Here is a 17,908-nt window from a genome sequence, read left to right as displayed (position 1 = left end):
CGTATACTACAGCTTTCGATGCTTTTAGACTTTAAGTACATACAGTACGCAGTAGCCTTTGAAATAAAAAGACTTTCCCTGGTCGAAAATTAATGTGGTACTTGAATGTTTAATTCATAAACAATTCAACTAGCCAACATTTTGGCGCCGTTGCCGGGGAAGGCAACTAAAGAATTCTAAAAGCATTAATGGTTTCTTTGTGAAAATAACAGGTGTATGAGAGGACGCAAGAAACCTAATTTTACAGGCGGCAAAGGAGGAAGGAAGACTTACATCGACGAAATCATCTCTAAGGTCGAAGCATCACAGAGGACGAGTTCCCGGAGACCCCAGATCCAATACTCCTCACAAACGACCAACAGACGGAGGAAGTGATAGGACCTGAGAGGAAGCTGGAAGCACCAGAGTACACCGAGGAACCGGAAGAGGAACCTGAAGAAACAGAAGACACAGAAGACAAAGCGAGTGATTCAGGGAAAATACCGATGGAGGATAACAAAACAGAAGGGAGAGGGGAAAACTCGCTCTCTACCCTGGAATTCCCTATTGGGGAACTTCCGAGAGGAACAACCCCCATGAAAAATATTCCACTCTCGGCATTACCCAATTTCCATGGGTTGTCCTCCGAAGATCTGGGCGAATTCCTCTTCGAATTCGACATACTGTGTAGAAGCTATGATTACATAAGTTCTAATCAGAAGCTGAAATTGTTTCCAGCAACACTAAAAGGGAACGCATTGAGATGGTTTATGAGCTTGGGAGCTCAGGCAATCACCACCTGGGACCAAATGAAAGAGGGATTTCTGGCTAAGTATCAAGACTACTGTCGGACAAGAGAAAGAAAGGAAGAATTGTTTAAAATGGTCCAGAAAGAGGACGAGAATTTGGAAGATTTCGTGGAAAGATTACAGTATAATCTGCAGTGGTCTGATCATCCTAATATGAGCAAAGATATTTTGAAGACCATACTGCTAAAAGGGGTAAGAGATGATTGCCTGGACATGCTGAACATGCTTGGAAAAGGGGACATTTCTAAAGAACCCTTTGATGAAATTATTAAGCTCTGTATGCGGTGTTCAAGGGGAGCGGCAGGCAGATCGAAAAGCAGAGATAATGTGTATTCAAGGGTTCAGAAGTCAGCCAGTGGAGGAGCAACAAGAGCTGAGATAGGTAACTTATTAGAAGAATTTAAAACTGAAATGCTAAGTTCTTTTGCTTCACAGATTGATGCTCTGCAGGTCAAGAAGAAACAGGCAGAAGTAGAAGCTGCTCTGGCAATTTTCTGTTCAAAATGCAAAGAGAAACATCCACTTAGAGAATGCCCACTGGATAGGATGCCTATATGCACAATCTGCGAGAAGGATCATGAAACACAGCAATGCCTCTCTCTGCCTGGAATCAAAGCAGCACTGCAAACAACTGAAGAAGAAGCTGAAGCGGTGTACCTAATGACTCAGAGGAGGCAATGGCCGCAAAGACAAGGTACGAGCTCTAATACAACATTCAATCGTTGGAATAATAGTTCTCCTTTTTACCCACCCATGAATCAAATGCAATACCCACCCTTCAACACAATGAACTTTCCACTTATGCAGCAACCAAATATCCCTTTTCCTGACCCTACTATGTGGAATCCTTGGGCCCCCCAGCAACCATACTTTAATCAATGGAACCCAAACTGGGCAGCCCAACAGATACCTTTTCCTTAACAACAACAATCTCTTTCCTTACCATCTAATAATCCTCCGAATAATCAGGCAATGAGACCACAGCTGCCTGTACAACCTAACCCTAATCCGAATAATAATAAGGCCTTGCAAGTTATTGACATTCAGAGTCAGTCCATTCCTCCCCTGCAATGTAATGATATCCACCTTCGCTCAGGGAGAATAGTTGAACCTATTATAGATGATATCACAGACTCTGACAAAGAAGAGACTAGAAAAGAGAAACCAGCTAACCATAGTACTGAAACAGTAGAAACAACACCTAACAATAATGACCAAACGGTAGACCCACCATTCCCTGAAAGACTGACTCTCACTAAAGTACCTGAACAACCTACCTTCAATCTTTTAGGAGAGTTACAGAACTTGTATGTCAAAATCCCATTATTGCAAGCACTAAGGGATGTTCCTATATACGCTAGAACTATTAGAGACATCTGTGTAAAGAAACCTGGAAGGAAGGCTAAAGACCCCCTCACAGTTCATGTGATGGGGGAATTAACTGCCTTAATGACTGAAAAAGATTATCCTGTCAAGTATGGTGACCCTGGTCACCCTACAGTAACAGTCCAGGTCGGAAAAACCTTTATCTCTAAAGTCTTAGTAGACTTAGGAGCCGCAATAAACATCATGACTCTCGAAACAGCTCAATTGCTCCAGCTGAAAAACTTCATCAGGGAAACTCCTACTATCTTAGAATTAGCTGACCGTTCTACGATCAAACCTGAAGGGGTCATTGAAGACCTTATAATCTCTATAGAATCCTGGAACTACCCGGTTGACTTTGTGGTCTTACAAACCAAAACAAAGTTGGGGGGTCATCCGTTGATTCTAGGGAGACCTTGGTTGGCTACAGCAGATGCTTTCATCAGCTGTAGATCTGGATCAATGACCATCTCCAATGGACAAGAAACTAAACAGCTGACCCTCTATCCCCATGCCACTCCCATGATTAACAGTGATAATTCTATATGGGTAGACTATGAGGATGAGGAAACCCAACCGATATTAACTATTGGGCAAGCTTTGACCTTTAAAGATTCCACCGAAGATGAACTAATTAGCAGTTTTATTTCTGAACCCTCTTCGGTTAATCCAGAAACATCTAATCACTTCGCTGCAATCCTAGAACCTGAATCCCAGCAGAATATGAATGATGAAAACTTATGCCAGACAGCATTAAGCAACTCTTCCAAGAGCACAACAGTTGAAATTGAGCCTGGTAAAACGCTGAATATAAATCCTGATTTGACTGAGGATGAAAAACAGAAATTAATAAAGTTACTCCAAGCAAACAAAGAGGCATTCGCATGGGACTACACAGACATGAAAGGAATCTCCCCTGAATTATGTACTCATCGTATATACATTAAGGAGGGATCCCGACCAGTCTGTCAACCCCAACGAAGAATGAACCCTAACCTCAGAGAAATTGTGAAGGAGGAACTCCAAAAACTTTTAAATGCAGGATTCATATATCCAATATCTGACAGCGAGTGGGTTTCTCCACTCGTAATTGTACCAAAGAAGAATGGGAAATGGCGAGTATGTGTAGACTATAGATCATTAAATAAAGCAACCCAAAAAGATCATTTCCCTTTACCTTTTATTGATCAAGTATTGGATAATTTAGCAGGTAAGAAATTCTTCTCATTCTTGGATGGGTTTAGTGGATACAACCAAATCAAGATTGCACCCCAGGACCAGGACAAAACCACATTTACCAGCCCATGGGGAACCTTTGCCTATAGAGTACTGCCATTTGGGTTGTGTAATGCTCCAACGACATTTCAGAGAGCGGTGATAGGAATCTTTTCTGATATGTTAAACGATTCATTAGAAATATTCATGGACGACTTTACTCCTTATGGAGTGACCTTTGAAGATGCCCTGCAAAACCTTGAAAAAGTACTCAAGAGGTGTATTGAAGCACACCTCGCTTTAAGCACTGAAAAGTGCCACATGATGATGAATCAGGGCATTGTATTAGGTCATTTCATTTCATTTTTAGGAATCCAAGTCGACCCAGCTAAGATTCAGGTGATTCAGAACCTTCCTATCCCCAAAACACTAACAAAGGTGAGAAGTTTTTTAGGACATGCCGGATATTACAGAAGATTTATTAAGGATTTTTCTAAAAGAGCTTCTCCTTTGTTTGTATTATTAATGAAAAATGCTGAATTCAAGTGGACTGATGACTGTGAGACTGCATTCAATAAACTTAAGCATCAGTTGTCCACAGCTCCTATTTTGAGAGGACCCGACTGGGCATTACCCTTTCACATTTCCTCTGACGCCTCAGACACGGCAATTGGAGCTGTCCTGGGTCAGGAAGAAAACAATCTCCCCTATGCTATCTATTTCATTAGCAAAAACATGACACCAGCTGAGTTAAATTATACAGTAACTGAGAAAGAATTTTTAGCAGTTATTTATGCTATTAATAAATTTCGGCATTATATTACTGGCTATACTACCTTTGTGCATACAGACCACTCGGCCATCAAGTATTTAATGAATAAATCAATTACTAATGCTCGAGTCACTAGGTGGTTATTACTATTACAGGAATTTGATATCACAATCGTAGATAGGCCAGGAAAAAAAATGTAGTTGCTGATTTTCTTTTTCGTTTAAAAACCAATGAAAATGTTCCAGTAGATGATTCTTTTCCTGATGAGTATCTATTTGCAGTATCTGCTCACTCACCTTGGTATGCAGACATTGCCAATTATCTAGTTGCAGGAAAATTACCATCACACCTATCACACAGAGAAAGAAGGAAGATCATCCAGCAAAGTGCTAGGTACAGCTGGATAAGTGGGTGTCTGTTCCATACAGGGATAGATCAAGAAATCAGGAGATGCGTTGGGGAAGATGATATTTATGACATATTGAAAGCTTGTCACGATGGTCCTTGTGGAGGACATTTTGTAGATAAAAGAACAGCTCACAAGGTACTTAGAATGGGTTATTACTGGCCATCACTTTTTAAAGATGCAAAAAAATATGTGAAGGCTTGTGACAGCTGCCAAAGAATGGGCCAGCCCAACCATAGGGATGAAATGCCACTCAACCCTCAGGTAACTCTCGAACCCTTTGAGAAATGGGCATTGGACTTTGTAGGTCCCATTAATCCTCCATCCAATCAAAAAGTTTACATTTTAGTATGCACATATTACATGACTAAATGGGTAGAGGCCAAAGCACTCATTAAAGCTAATGAAGAAGCATTACTAACATTCCTATTTGAAGAAATCTTTGTTAGATTTGGACTACCCAGAGAATTAGTCACTGATGGAGGACCTCCTTTTAATTCTCATGGTTTTAAAGATACGCTTCAGAAATATCATATCAAGCATAAGATGACCACACCTTACCACCCCCAAGCAAATGGACAGGTGGAAAGCACAAACAAGGTCATAGAAGCTATCCTAACGAAAACAATAAAGGAGAATAGAAGGGACTGGTTTCAGCATTTTCCCGAGGCTCTTTGGGCCTACAGAACCACCTGGAGAAACACAACAGGATTTTCACCCTATGAATTAGTTTTTGGAAAGAATGCTATTTTTTCTGTGGAATTTGAAATTAAAACCTTAAGAACTGCCTTAGTTGTTAACCTTGATTTAACTGATGCACAGACAGCCAGGTTGCAGCAGTTGCAGGAACTGGACGAGAAAAGACTGGATGCCGTCCACCAAACAACTATGATACAGCAACAAAGGAGCAGATGGCATGACATAACCATTAAGCAAAAGCAGTTCCAGAAAGGTAACTGGGCTCTTCTTTACGACTCACGTTTCGAGAACTTTCAAGGGAAGCTGAGAACAAGATGGTTGGGACCGTATGAAGTGGATATTGTTTTCCCAAATGGAACAGTTAGACTATTAACAATCGATGGAAGCAGAACACCACTGTTAGTGAATAGCTACCGACTTCGGTTGTATCAGCGGCCGGTTTCCAAAGAGGACTTTAAAGCCACTTGCATGGCAATAAAACAGTATTCTTTTCCAGGGGAACTTGCCGCCCCTCAGAACACTTGAATTTCTATTATTTATGTAATTTTTAGGATTAGACATTTTTTTTTAGGAACTAATAAATCCTGCCAAGGATTGCAATATTATATTTCGAGATTTTGCAGATGTAGCATGGGAAGTAGCTGAGAGCAAAGGCTTCAAAAGGAATTGCTGGGCGGACTCCGAATTCCTGTTGCTGCAACACCATTTCCTGTTGCTGCAACACCATTTCCTGTTGCTGCAACACCACTTCCCGTGGCTGCAACACCACTTCCCGTTGTCCCAACATTATTCCTGTTGCTGTAACACTAGTTCCATTACTCCAGCACATTCCCCGTTTTTACAAACGTTTCCCCCTAATCCCGGTTGCCCCAACGATAATTCTCTGTTGCTGCAACACCAATCTCGGTGCCACGACAGCGCTTCCTGATCAGAAATATCCTTTCCACACGAAATATACCACCTTTCGTGATGATTACAGTACCTCACCGTCACTTCCCGTCATTATCATTATAAATCACCCATATTCCCGTGCTTTCAGATCCGCGGTAATGATTATAATTTGACAGCAGTCGAGAAAAGACTTTTTGACGCAGCAATCCAAAAAGGTAAAGGACGAAGGTACGCACGTTTATGAATAAGCATTAAATAATAGATAAGCGGAAAAAGGTTGATAGGTCCATCAAATGATTGCATTTCCCAATCATATCACTCACACGTAGGAAGGGGGGGGGGTTACCAAAGGAATTTCCATAATGGTTAACCACGCCAACCACTGCCACCCTTAATTCTCCCGGTTGTATGTAAAAACTACAACATGTTACCATTTGTGATGTATACTCTGAGTTGAAATCGGTAGCTCGGTCCCGAATTCTGAAGATTTACCGAGACAACAGCCATGGGAGGAACCCTTATCACTCATGAACCAGGCACGACAGCAGTTCTGGAGCTCTTTCCGGAAATTTACCAAATTTTCCTGCAAGCTGGATGGATAGAATATTTCAGGAGACTTCCGGACTTTGATGAGCAGCAAGTCCTGGAATTCACATGCAATTTGACAGAAGGATTCTCTGTCGTCCAAGGAATTCAAGTTCCGGTTACGGAAGAATTCATAGCCGAAGTCACCGGACTTCCAGCCACTGGTACAAGGTGGTTCAGCAGGAAGCACTTGATTCTGAACGCGCAGCAAGACTTTCTCCGTCCGGGCGAAGAAGTAGAAACCAAGGGCAGAGGTGTAGCATTGCGGTCGCTACCTCAACCATGGCCAAGAGTCGCTGAATTCGTCAAGCAGTATCTAACATGCGAAGGTCGTTACTAGGTAATCTACCAGCACGACTTCGTTCTGTTAAATCACTTAAGAAATGGTCAATTATTGAACATGCCATATTATTTGCTGGGTTGTCTTAAAAATATGGCACGATATGCTATGAAAGCGAAGAATCCAGCCCTCTCCCTAAAACACCATCGCCTAATCCAACTGCTGATTAAAAGAGCTCTTCCTCTGAACATCCCTCCACCCCCCAGTAATCCCCATCTGGAGGAAAGAATTCCACAGCCTGTGCAGGGTAGTCCTCATCAAGAAGAGGAAACTCCTCGTCAAGCTGAGGATACACCTCAGCGAGACCAGGAGCCTCCTCAACAAACGGACGACACCCCTGAGCAAACCCCTTCGGAAAACCCTCAGCAGACATAGCATATTCCCGAACAACCCCAGCAAACACCTCTGCATGTTACAGAAAATGAACAAGAAGCAGCGGAATTAACTGTGTCTCCCAAAAGAACCAATTCTCCCGCCCCCATACTCAGTATCTCTACTGATGATTCCGACGATAATATCCCAATTACGCAGCTTAAACGAAAAATGCAGCAGACAAAGAAAACCCCAGTAAAAAGAAGAAGAACGAGGGTTTCAACCAAAGCACCCACCACCCCGACTACTGTTCCAACCTAAAGAGCCAGCAGGAAGAGAAAAACACCTCAATTCCCTGCCTTTTTACCAAAACGAAAATCGGCAGTAGTTGGATCCCCTGATCCCTCCAGCCCACCATCCATTTCTTTAAAACCCCGCACTCCAGCCACTTCTCGAAACCCTTCTCCCTCACCCACAGAGGCTGAGATGCAGAGCGTTCATAGCTTCGTGGCATCATATCTTAAGACAGCTGATACACAAGAACCAGCTGCCGACACCCAGAATGATAGTGAGCAAGTGGCTGCAACACAAGAACCAGCCACTACCCCAGGTGACACACAAGAACCACCTGTGGGAAATATTGATCAAATTGACGTAGCAGAACCTCTGCCTCCACTGGAATCTACTGTCTCACAGGATCAGCCTACTATACCCGCCCTGCAAGAAGAAATTGAGTTTCTGAAAGCTCAGATTCAGGATTACCAGGAAGAGATAATAAGGATCAGGGAAGCATATCAAGAAGAATTCAGCCTGCATGTTTTAGCAAGAGCAGCCTCGGCAGCAGAGAAAAGCAAAGATATCGAATATCTGTGTACAAGTTGTGGTGAGATATATGCTCAGGCAGGGTATAGGTTAGTGCAAGAACCAATATAGGAAGCCCCCAAAGCTGAAAATGAAACAAAGGAGTCTGTTGATGCTGAAGTAAAAATTTCACAATTCTCTGCTGAGACAGAAAGACTTGTTGCTACACAAGAACCAACAAGATCTGTAGAAAAAGTGCAGTCAGCAAGCCCTGTTGACACACAAGAACCAACAGGAGCTTCAGAAAAAGTACAGTCAGAAAGCCTTGTTGACACACAAGAACCAACAGGAGCTTCAGAAAAAGTACAGTTAGAAAGCCCTGTTGATACACAAGAACCAACAGGAGCTTCAGAGGATGTGCAGACAGAAGAACCTGTTTTAGAGGAAGTGCAGACAGAGAAGCCTGTTGTTACACAAGAACCAACAGGATCCTTAGAAGAAATGCAGTCGGTGAGACCTGTTGATACACAAGAACCAACAGGTCATCCAACGAACATGCAAGACCAAGACCAGGAAATTACTGACACACAAGAACCAGTAAGTTCACCTGAAGCTACACAAGATCAAGAACTTACTGACACACAAGAACCAGTAAGTCCCTCAGAGGCTGCACAGGAACAAACAAAGGAGCTTCCCGATGCTATGCAGGAAGAAAAGGAAGAAGAAGATACAGATTCACCCCGGCCTACCCAGATTATCATGGAAGAAGAAGAAGATACAGATTCACCCCGGCCTACCCAGACTACTATGGAAGAAGAGCAAACAATTTCAGAAGGGAATAAGGAAGAATTGAATTCACCTAGCAAGAAGCAAGGAGCAGAAGAAGAAAAAGAGACAGATTCACCCCGGACCACCAAAATCAATCTGGAGAACAATGAATTAGCCCAACAGGAGGAAGAAGCTCTGGTTGAAGATGAAGAGAAAGATGCTGGATCATCCCAGCCCACTTCAACAGAACAGATGATTCTGGTTGATGCCTGTATGCAAACAGAGCTTCCCACTGTTAGTGATGCATGTGTAGAAACAGAAAGTTTTCTGGAATTGAAACGCATATGGTGGAGAGAATATCATCAGTCTCAAGGCAAAGCATTTGAACAACAGAAAGGGACCTGGTTTGATCATGCCTATAGGAACTGGGAAGCACTGGAACAGTGCAGGGCCCAGTATAAAGAAATTAAGGAACTGAAACACAAGATGTCCCTGATGTTTGAGTTATGCCAAAGGATGCTTGCCACAAGGAAACCCTCCTTCAACTATGCCACATTCTTAAGGGAAAGGCTTGCATTTATTCAGCTGAAGGCCATCAAGGAGGGGAGGCCTTATTAAGTGGTCACAGCAGATCAGTTTATGAAAACTTTTGCAGAGGCACCCAAAAGTGACCAAAACCTGCTATGTGAATTGTACCTCCATAATGAGGCTGTGTCTGAAGAAAGAAACATGAACATGACACCTGTAGTAGGTGACATACAATTGAGAGCGTTCATTTCCTTTTTGGCGAATCAGCTTACCTGGAAAAATGCCTATGTCTCAGGCCTCCAAAACGAACAGAATTGCCTTTTGTGGATTCGGGCTGAACCACAGAACGCTGCCACTTTCATTTTGCAACATTTAAAAATGACAGACAATGATGATATGAAGGATCATGTTAAGAGACTGCGAACAGAGGTCCTAACAGACTGTCAGCAATATGTAAAAACCAAAGCATCATTGGCTGTAAAAGCAAATAAACTATTTTGGGATAACTGCCCCGCAGAAAGGAAAGAATATCACCCGTATAACCCATCAAATCTGCAAGTAGCATTATCAAGGGTACCTCGGTATGTTGAATGCGTGCAACATTGTGCTGAGAACTGGATAGGTTACAAATTCAAGTTCCCACTTTTATGGTTGCCGGGTGATCAGTATAAGGGTCAGTTTGGACTTTCTAACAGAGAAGAGGCAACAGTATGGAAACATATACGAACTGTTTGTGGTTTCAGAGACAAGTTTGATGTTACTCCCTACAACTATTGTCTTAGTAATCTCCATTGTTCGTCCCAGTTCTCCGACTCAGACTCAGAGTAGACATTGCATGGGGACATGCAATCTCTTCAGTTGGGGGGGATGTTGGGACTCACAATTGACCTATTTTTGACCTTATCTTTTGCCGTATAATTACCCTTTTGCAGTCATAAGTTGAAAGCTTTTATTTTATAATGACATATTAACCCCAAGGTATGAAGTAACCTTCCGCATGTCTATGTTTAATTGTTTATTTCATATTCGTGAATATCTTTATACTTATCCTTGGAAACGCTGACTAAATTGTCAAATAATTGTCTTAACCTTGCAGGAGTTATAATGTATAGTTGCTGTAACACCAAAAACATCAACTACGCAGTTGCTGCAACACCAGAAACAGCAACTACGCAGTTGCTGCAACACCAGAAGCAGCAACTCCGTAGTTGCTACAGTCAGCAACAGCAATTACCTAAAGCAAGCTATTTTGTAACAGCCACGAACAACAGATGGCAACTATCTAGAGAATCTTGACGTGGCATAATCAAGCGGAAGTCTAAAGAAAGAAGAACACAGTCAGCATGAATAGCATGGGGAAATGGCGAAGGAATATGAAGATCCCGAGAAGACAGTCAAAGTCAGTTACCCGCCGTGTAACAGCTAAAGCTCAAGAAAAGAATGTATTATCATACTGTTGTAACAACACTCTGAATTGCTTATTTTTGACAAGATGGGTTAACTGAATAGGTTGTAATACTCTATTGTAATAGATGTCTCCTCTATAAAGAGGAGACATCTACATGAAAAGGGAGTTAGTCGGTGTCTATGGTCAGTCTGTAATCGAGATTCTGAGAACATCAGCAAGTCTGAACTCTATTGTATTTAATCTTTTTGGCAGATGAATATAAAACTGTTTTGAGCACTTAATCCCGTCTTCGTTTTCTTGGGGAATCTTGTGAGAGGGACTGGGCCCACCTTCCTCACAAGATTCACCCATTTACTTTCCTGTCAAGTGTGTAAGTGTGCAGTAATTTCTTTCTGATACTCTGTTTGGATTTGATAGCATTACCTCTGGTATTCTTTGTTTTGCTAGTACTCTGTTTCATTGATCATTTGAGTTTGTTTCTCACCGGTGAATGAGAGTGAAGTGTGCATTAGTAACTCTGATTACAGGGGCAGGTGCTGAACGTCCCCATCTGGAGGATAGGGTCCTGATCCTTTGCCAACAGAGCATCTATTATTTTGCTTTCCAGATTCGTAGTTTTAATTAATTGCTTTCATTTTAACAAGTACTGTACTGGCATAGCGTAAGAATTACGTATACTACAACTTTCGATGCTTTTAGACTTTAAGTACATACAGTACGCAATAGCATTTGAAATAAAAAGACTTTCCTTGGTCGACAATTAATGTGGTACTTGAATGTTTAATTCATAAACAATTCAACTAGCCAACAGTTATAGAGTTGAAAGTCTCCAAAACCATCTACATATAAACTATGCTACATAGTAATGATAAATCACAATTTAAAGTAGCTTTGGATTTATAACTTTTCTTATAGTTAAATTGTTATACATTAATTGTAGAAAATATATTACAAGGTAATCATAAACCCTAATTTATGTTATCTACATATAAAGTATGCTATATAGTAATCATAAACCCCAATTTAAAGTAACATTGAGATTTATAACTTTTATTATGACTTAATTGTTATATGTTACATGGTAATCATAGACCCTAGTTTAAGGTAGACATGGAATTTATAACTTTCCTAATTAACGTTGAATAAAATAACAATATGAAGTTTTTGATTCATTGACTAAGACTTAGATTAATTTAAATTGTTATAGAGTCCAAGACCTCCAAAACCTTGTAAAAGTGGAAGCCTATTCATATTACCCTTGTATATATTATGAAAAGTTTAGGTTGAATAATGTGAGGTTTGGCCTAGCTAAAATACTATAAGGATGAGTTAAGTATGCACTTTGCAAGGATTTCATTGGTACAACTTCCAAGGATTATATATATATATAAATATATATATATATATAATTAATTAATTTATGTATATAACTGATTATAGTTTTATTCAATTTGAATTTGAAGTGTTAAATATTTTAAAACCATTTGATAAAAGTGAAAATTTACTCCAATTTCATTAACAAAAAATCATTATTATTAAATACTAAATGGTAAATAGATTTTAAGTAATTAAAATAGATTTACAAATAAATATGTGATTTAAATATCCATTAAATTAATATTTATCTAATAATCTATTCGTTAACAAATGTCCTTTTCTCTTAAGTAAGTAATTTTGATAGGATTCACAAATATAGGATTTTGATGATACAACTTTGTCATTTTACAAATTCTAACACTTTAAATGAATTTCCAAACAAAATTTTAGGATAATTTCAATAATCAAAATTTATAACAATCCATAAAGGAATTCCGATTAAATTTATAAATACAACCAAAAGAAAATTGGTATTATTTTAAAAACATCCTCCACTTGTTCTTCAAATCATTAAGTGGTGATGGGACATGGCTAAAAAAAATACGACCAAAAGTTTGCTCATTACTATTTATAAGATAAAGCCTTAGAAAATGAAAACTCCAAAAATGTTACATGGTTCTTAAAACCATATTGGAAAGATATGTATTTCACGAATAAAAATTGATACATTATCTGTCAAAATCTTGGCTGTAACTTTGCATGGATGAGAAGTATTGTTTTCATATATTTTTCTAAATTTATAAAAATCTATTATTATATAAATGTTAACACATACATAGATGTATAACAAAAAATATTAATGTGTATCATATAACTTATGAATTTATTATTAAACATGTGAAAAACATGAAAAACATTTTTTTATGAATAATATAATAGTTTTAAAATATGTAATTAGTTTTAAGTTATATTTTATGTGAAACAAAATCTTTATATATATATGAATAACAAAATTTTCTTCACATTTTAGAATTATCAATATTTGTATGGTTGTAACACTTTGAAATATTATAATTTCTTACCTTTAAATTTATAACGCTTGAGCATCAACAAAGAAAGTACAAAAGCAATATACAAACAATCAAATCAAGCATTTGCTACAATCCTTTCATATTTATTATAAAATCATTGATAAAATCTTATTACATATTTCACTTTTTTGTTTGTTTGGAGAAACAATATCTTTCCATTCATTAGATTGAATCTAAGATATCTATATAAACCCAGGATAGTTGCAAGATCAACGTCTTAAGACAAAAAGAGAGAGACAGGAATGATCTGACTCAGCCCAAAACTATACCCTGAGTATGACATCATATATAGATAGACAGAAAAACAACAATAACTTGTCTGCAAAAAAAGAAGAAAAGAAAATAAAAGAAAAGAAAGAAAAAGAAAGAAGAAGTAATCTTTCTTGATAATAAAAAAAGAATAAAAGTAAAAATTATGAAAACTATGACAAATTCCCAAAGCATTATAACTTTTTAAAACAATAAAAAGCCCACATAATCTTTTAATGAGATTCATGAGACTCGATACATGTGTATCCTTTGCATAACTTTGAGATTCATGAGACCGGATACAATGTGTATCCTTTGCACAACTTTTGTGAGAAATATATGTAAATAGCAAAAAGTATAAGCTTTATTACATAAGAGACACAACATCTGTTCCACTGGACAAAAAAATCATTTCACTTGTGCATGACAAAGCATCACGCAATTAATAAAATAACACACATCCATCAAATCAAGAATTATAATTAATGTTTTGGATAGGTGCTATACTATGATTTTTTTTTTCTCTCACAAATGTTGTTTAAACCCCATAAAAATTGTCAAATATATATTCATAGCCAATAAAAAAATAGAAATTTTATTTTTAAAAATAATTTTCAATTTTCAAAAATTTGAATTAATACAAATAAAATATTTATAATAATTTTGGTTTTAATTGAAGTCAAAGCTTTTTGACTAAAAACCAATTACAATATAACATGCCTATATATATATTACCTATGATAGTCACTATTCACATGCCATGAGGTTGATTCTAGCCACTACCAGTATAACCTTTAGGTGAATTGCGCTACCCTCAATACATGAGAATTTTGTACTCAGATTTACTTTACATTTTCATGGGCTTTCCAAATTAGCTCCATAGGACTCCCAAACTATAATATATTATTGATAAATAATTTATTAATTAAACTAATCCTTAAAACTTTATTCCTATTTATATTTTATAAAATAAATTTTGTAAACTTAAAAAATTATAAAAATTTATAGATTTTTTTAATGGGTAAAAGATATGTTAATATTCAATGATACTACCCTTACATGAAAATTTACTCGAAGTCTTGGGAAATGTTTCCTTACCTGAAATCTCAGACCATGCCCCCACTATTATGTAATGGTATGGGTAGCAGTTCGCTTCTGTATGTTCCTTTAAATTTACCCACTCCTGGCTAGATGATTCTAATCTATGTGATAAAATTTGGAATTCTTGGACAGAACACACTGCAAAACCCACTATGTCTCTTATGGTTTCTATGGTGGACAAGATGAAATGTTTGAAATCAGTGGTACGTAAGTGGATACCACCAAAGAAGAAGGAGCAATCCCTGGAACTAAAAGAAATTGAAGAGGAAATGGCTCGTTTATCAGTTCCCCAAGGCACATATTTCTTATCGACTGTTTCCCAACAAAATTTGACACTTCTAGAAGAAAAAAAAGGAGATACTACTGTTTCCCAACAAAATTTGACACTTCTAGAAGAAAAAAAAGGAGATACTCCTCAAGCAGGAACACAAATAGAGCCTGAAGAGAAGGGCTTTATGGATTGACCGTGGCGACAAAAACATAATTTTTTTCCAAAAATATGCATCCAACAAAAGGAAGAAGAATACCATTTGGGAAATCGAAGACGATATAGGAACAAAGGCCACACAACCACATGAGATCCAAAACATAGCTATCAAATATTTTGAATTTTTTTATAAGGCAAGGGTGGATTCCAATGTAGATAACCAACTGGCTTACTCAGAATATTACACTGGGTTTTTCACAAAGGAGGAAGACAGAAATCTGGATAGTCCCATTTCCATGGAGGAGATTCATAATTTTTTAAAATATCTTACAAAAGACAGAAGTCCTTATTTGGACGGTTGGACCATGGCTCTTTTTATCCACTTTTTTGATATCATGGGCATTGAGCTGAGGAATTTGGTAAACAAAACTAGGATAAAAAGAAAGCCCACAGGAGCTATAAATACGAATTTTCTCGCTTGATCCCTAAAACCTCATGCCCAAAGAATTTTAAAAATTTTAGGCCCATCGCGTTGTGTAATATCATGTAGAAGTTGATCTCCAAAGTAATTGCAATCCACACGAAAGACTGTGTGTCCACTCACATTTTTGCGAAGTAATTGCAATCCACACGAAAGACTGTGTGTCCACTCACATTTTTGCGAAACATTTTGGATTTTTGAAGAACAAAAGGATACATGATTTGGTAGCCATCGCACATACTTTGCTTCACACGATCAAATCAAAACATTTTAAAGTTGGATCTTCATTGGGCATATGACAGCGTGGATTGGACCTACCTGAGGATTACTCTGCACAAAATAGGTCTCTCAATGGAGTCGTTGAATGGATAATGGCTTGTGAATAGGTCTCTCAATGGGAGTCGTTGAATGGATAATGGATTGTGTCATGTCAGTGCATTTTGTTCTCATCATAAATGACATTCCCATTGTTTTCTTCTGTGCTTATCGTGGACTTCGACAAGGTTGTTTCTTATCTCCACTTATTTTTTCCCGTGTCACATAGGGACTTGGCAGACACATCAAAGGGCTTAGCATAGACGTCAAAGTAGATAAGGCATTAGGTCTCTTTTCAGGTATACATATCATTAGACATATTTCCATATCCCATTTAATTTTTTTAGATGATGTATTGTTTTGTGGACATGCATTGGTGGTACAATGGAGGCACATAAATCAAATCATCACTACTTTTGGTAACACCTCTGGTTTGATAATGAACCATTTGAAATCAAATCTGATACACTCAAAGATGCAGGATTTGCGGGTGGAGGATTTTTCCCACATTTTTGGGGTTACAAATGCTCTAATGGATTCATACCTCACTTACTTGGGTTTTAAGTTGAAACTAAACAAATACAAAAAAGTAGATTGGAAATGGCTCATTGACTCTTGTTGGAAGAAGATCAACAATTGGACTCATAAGTGGTTGTCCCTTGGTTGGAAGGTAGTCCTCGTGAATTAGGTCCTTCAAAACATCTCTGTATACTGGATACACCTCTTCAGACTCCCCAGAGAGATCATATCCCATATTGATTCCATTATAGCAAACTTTATATGGTTTGATGCCTTGAGTGGAAAGAAGATACATCTTATAAACTTGGATACTTTATCTAGAAGGATAGAATATGGTGGATGGGGTGTCAAAAAGACAATTTTGTTTTGGTTGGGCTCTTCTGTAAGTGAGCCTATGGAGGGCCCTTTCCAAATCAGGGGTCCGGAAAGAGGTCATTAGAGGGAAGTTCCTTCAAAATAAATGCCCAATGGAGTGGATTAGAATGGGAAGAAAATGCACTAGGAAAGAATCATACGTATGGAGGAGTATTTTATCAACCATAAAATGGTATGTAGAAAAGTTTTGCTAGCACATTGGATCGGGTGGGAAATCCCTAGTAGGTAGGGACATGATATATGGTTTAGCAGGTGATCACATCCTTCCCAATGACATCATAGAACATCTTAATTCCAGGAAAATTTCCACTTCTCACAGATCACAAAGGGAAGGGAACCCCTCTACGGTTGACCTGGATTTAGCTGGTCCTCTGGAAGAATATTGGGATTGATACATAACATGTTAAATCTGGTGGGCATCCTTTTTACTTGAGAAGAAGATTCAGTCTCCTAACTAGACTCATCTACAAATGGGTCGATTTCTATTAAAAGAATACATGATCATATTTCCACTTCATGCAGGGGCTTTGAGGATGTTTAGTGGTTTTAAAAAGCATGGAAATGACACATCCCAAAAACAGTTTGTTGTTTGGCTGGCTAGCATGGAAAACTAGAATTTTGACATGAAATAACCTCTACAAAAGGGGAGTATAGGGCCTTGGCAGATGCTCTCTATGCTATGAATGAGAAGAACGTGCTCAAAACATGTTCATTGATTGCCTAATTACTATTAGAACCTGGTTGTATGTCCCTAGGCTCTGGAGCTTCAAGTGGACCCACATTACAATTCTATAGAATTATGTTTTAGAGTTTGGTAATTCTATAGAATTATGTTTTAGAGTTTGGTTCAACACGCCTAAGGAACTGAGATCCCTTCCTTTTCATTTTTTCTGAGGCATATGGAAAGGTTGAAATGCTAAGATAAGCCCTTTTCCTATATTCAGGTAGGATCTTTCATTTGTGCCTCCTTCAAGGAATGTTGGAAAATATCTGTTCCAAACCCCGTTATAACTGGGGCTCTTTTGGAAATGTCCAACATTTCCCCACTATCCATTTTGACAACGCTGCTCAAAACTAAAAGTGTGGTTGTGGTGTCAGAATCACACTAAACACAGACCACTATTGGGAATGGAAAATTTTAGGGGCGAATGTTCA

Source organism: Pinus tabuliformis, chromosome 2_1, assembly GCF_031772625.1.
Source record: "Pinus tabuliformis cultivar Carrire ecotype Pingquan chromosome 2_1, CPIR1, whole genome shotgun sequence".
NCBI lineage: Eukaryota > Viridiplantae > Streptophyta > Pinopsida > Pinales > Pinaceae > Pinus > Pinus tabuliformis.
This window is presented reverse-complemented; position numbering follows the sequence as displayed.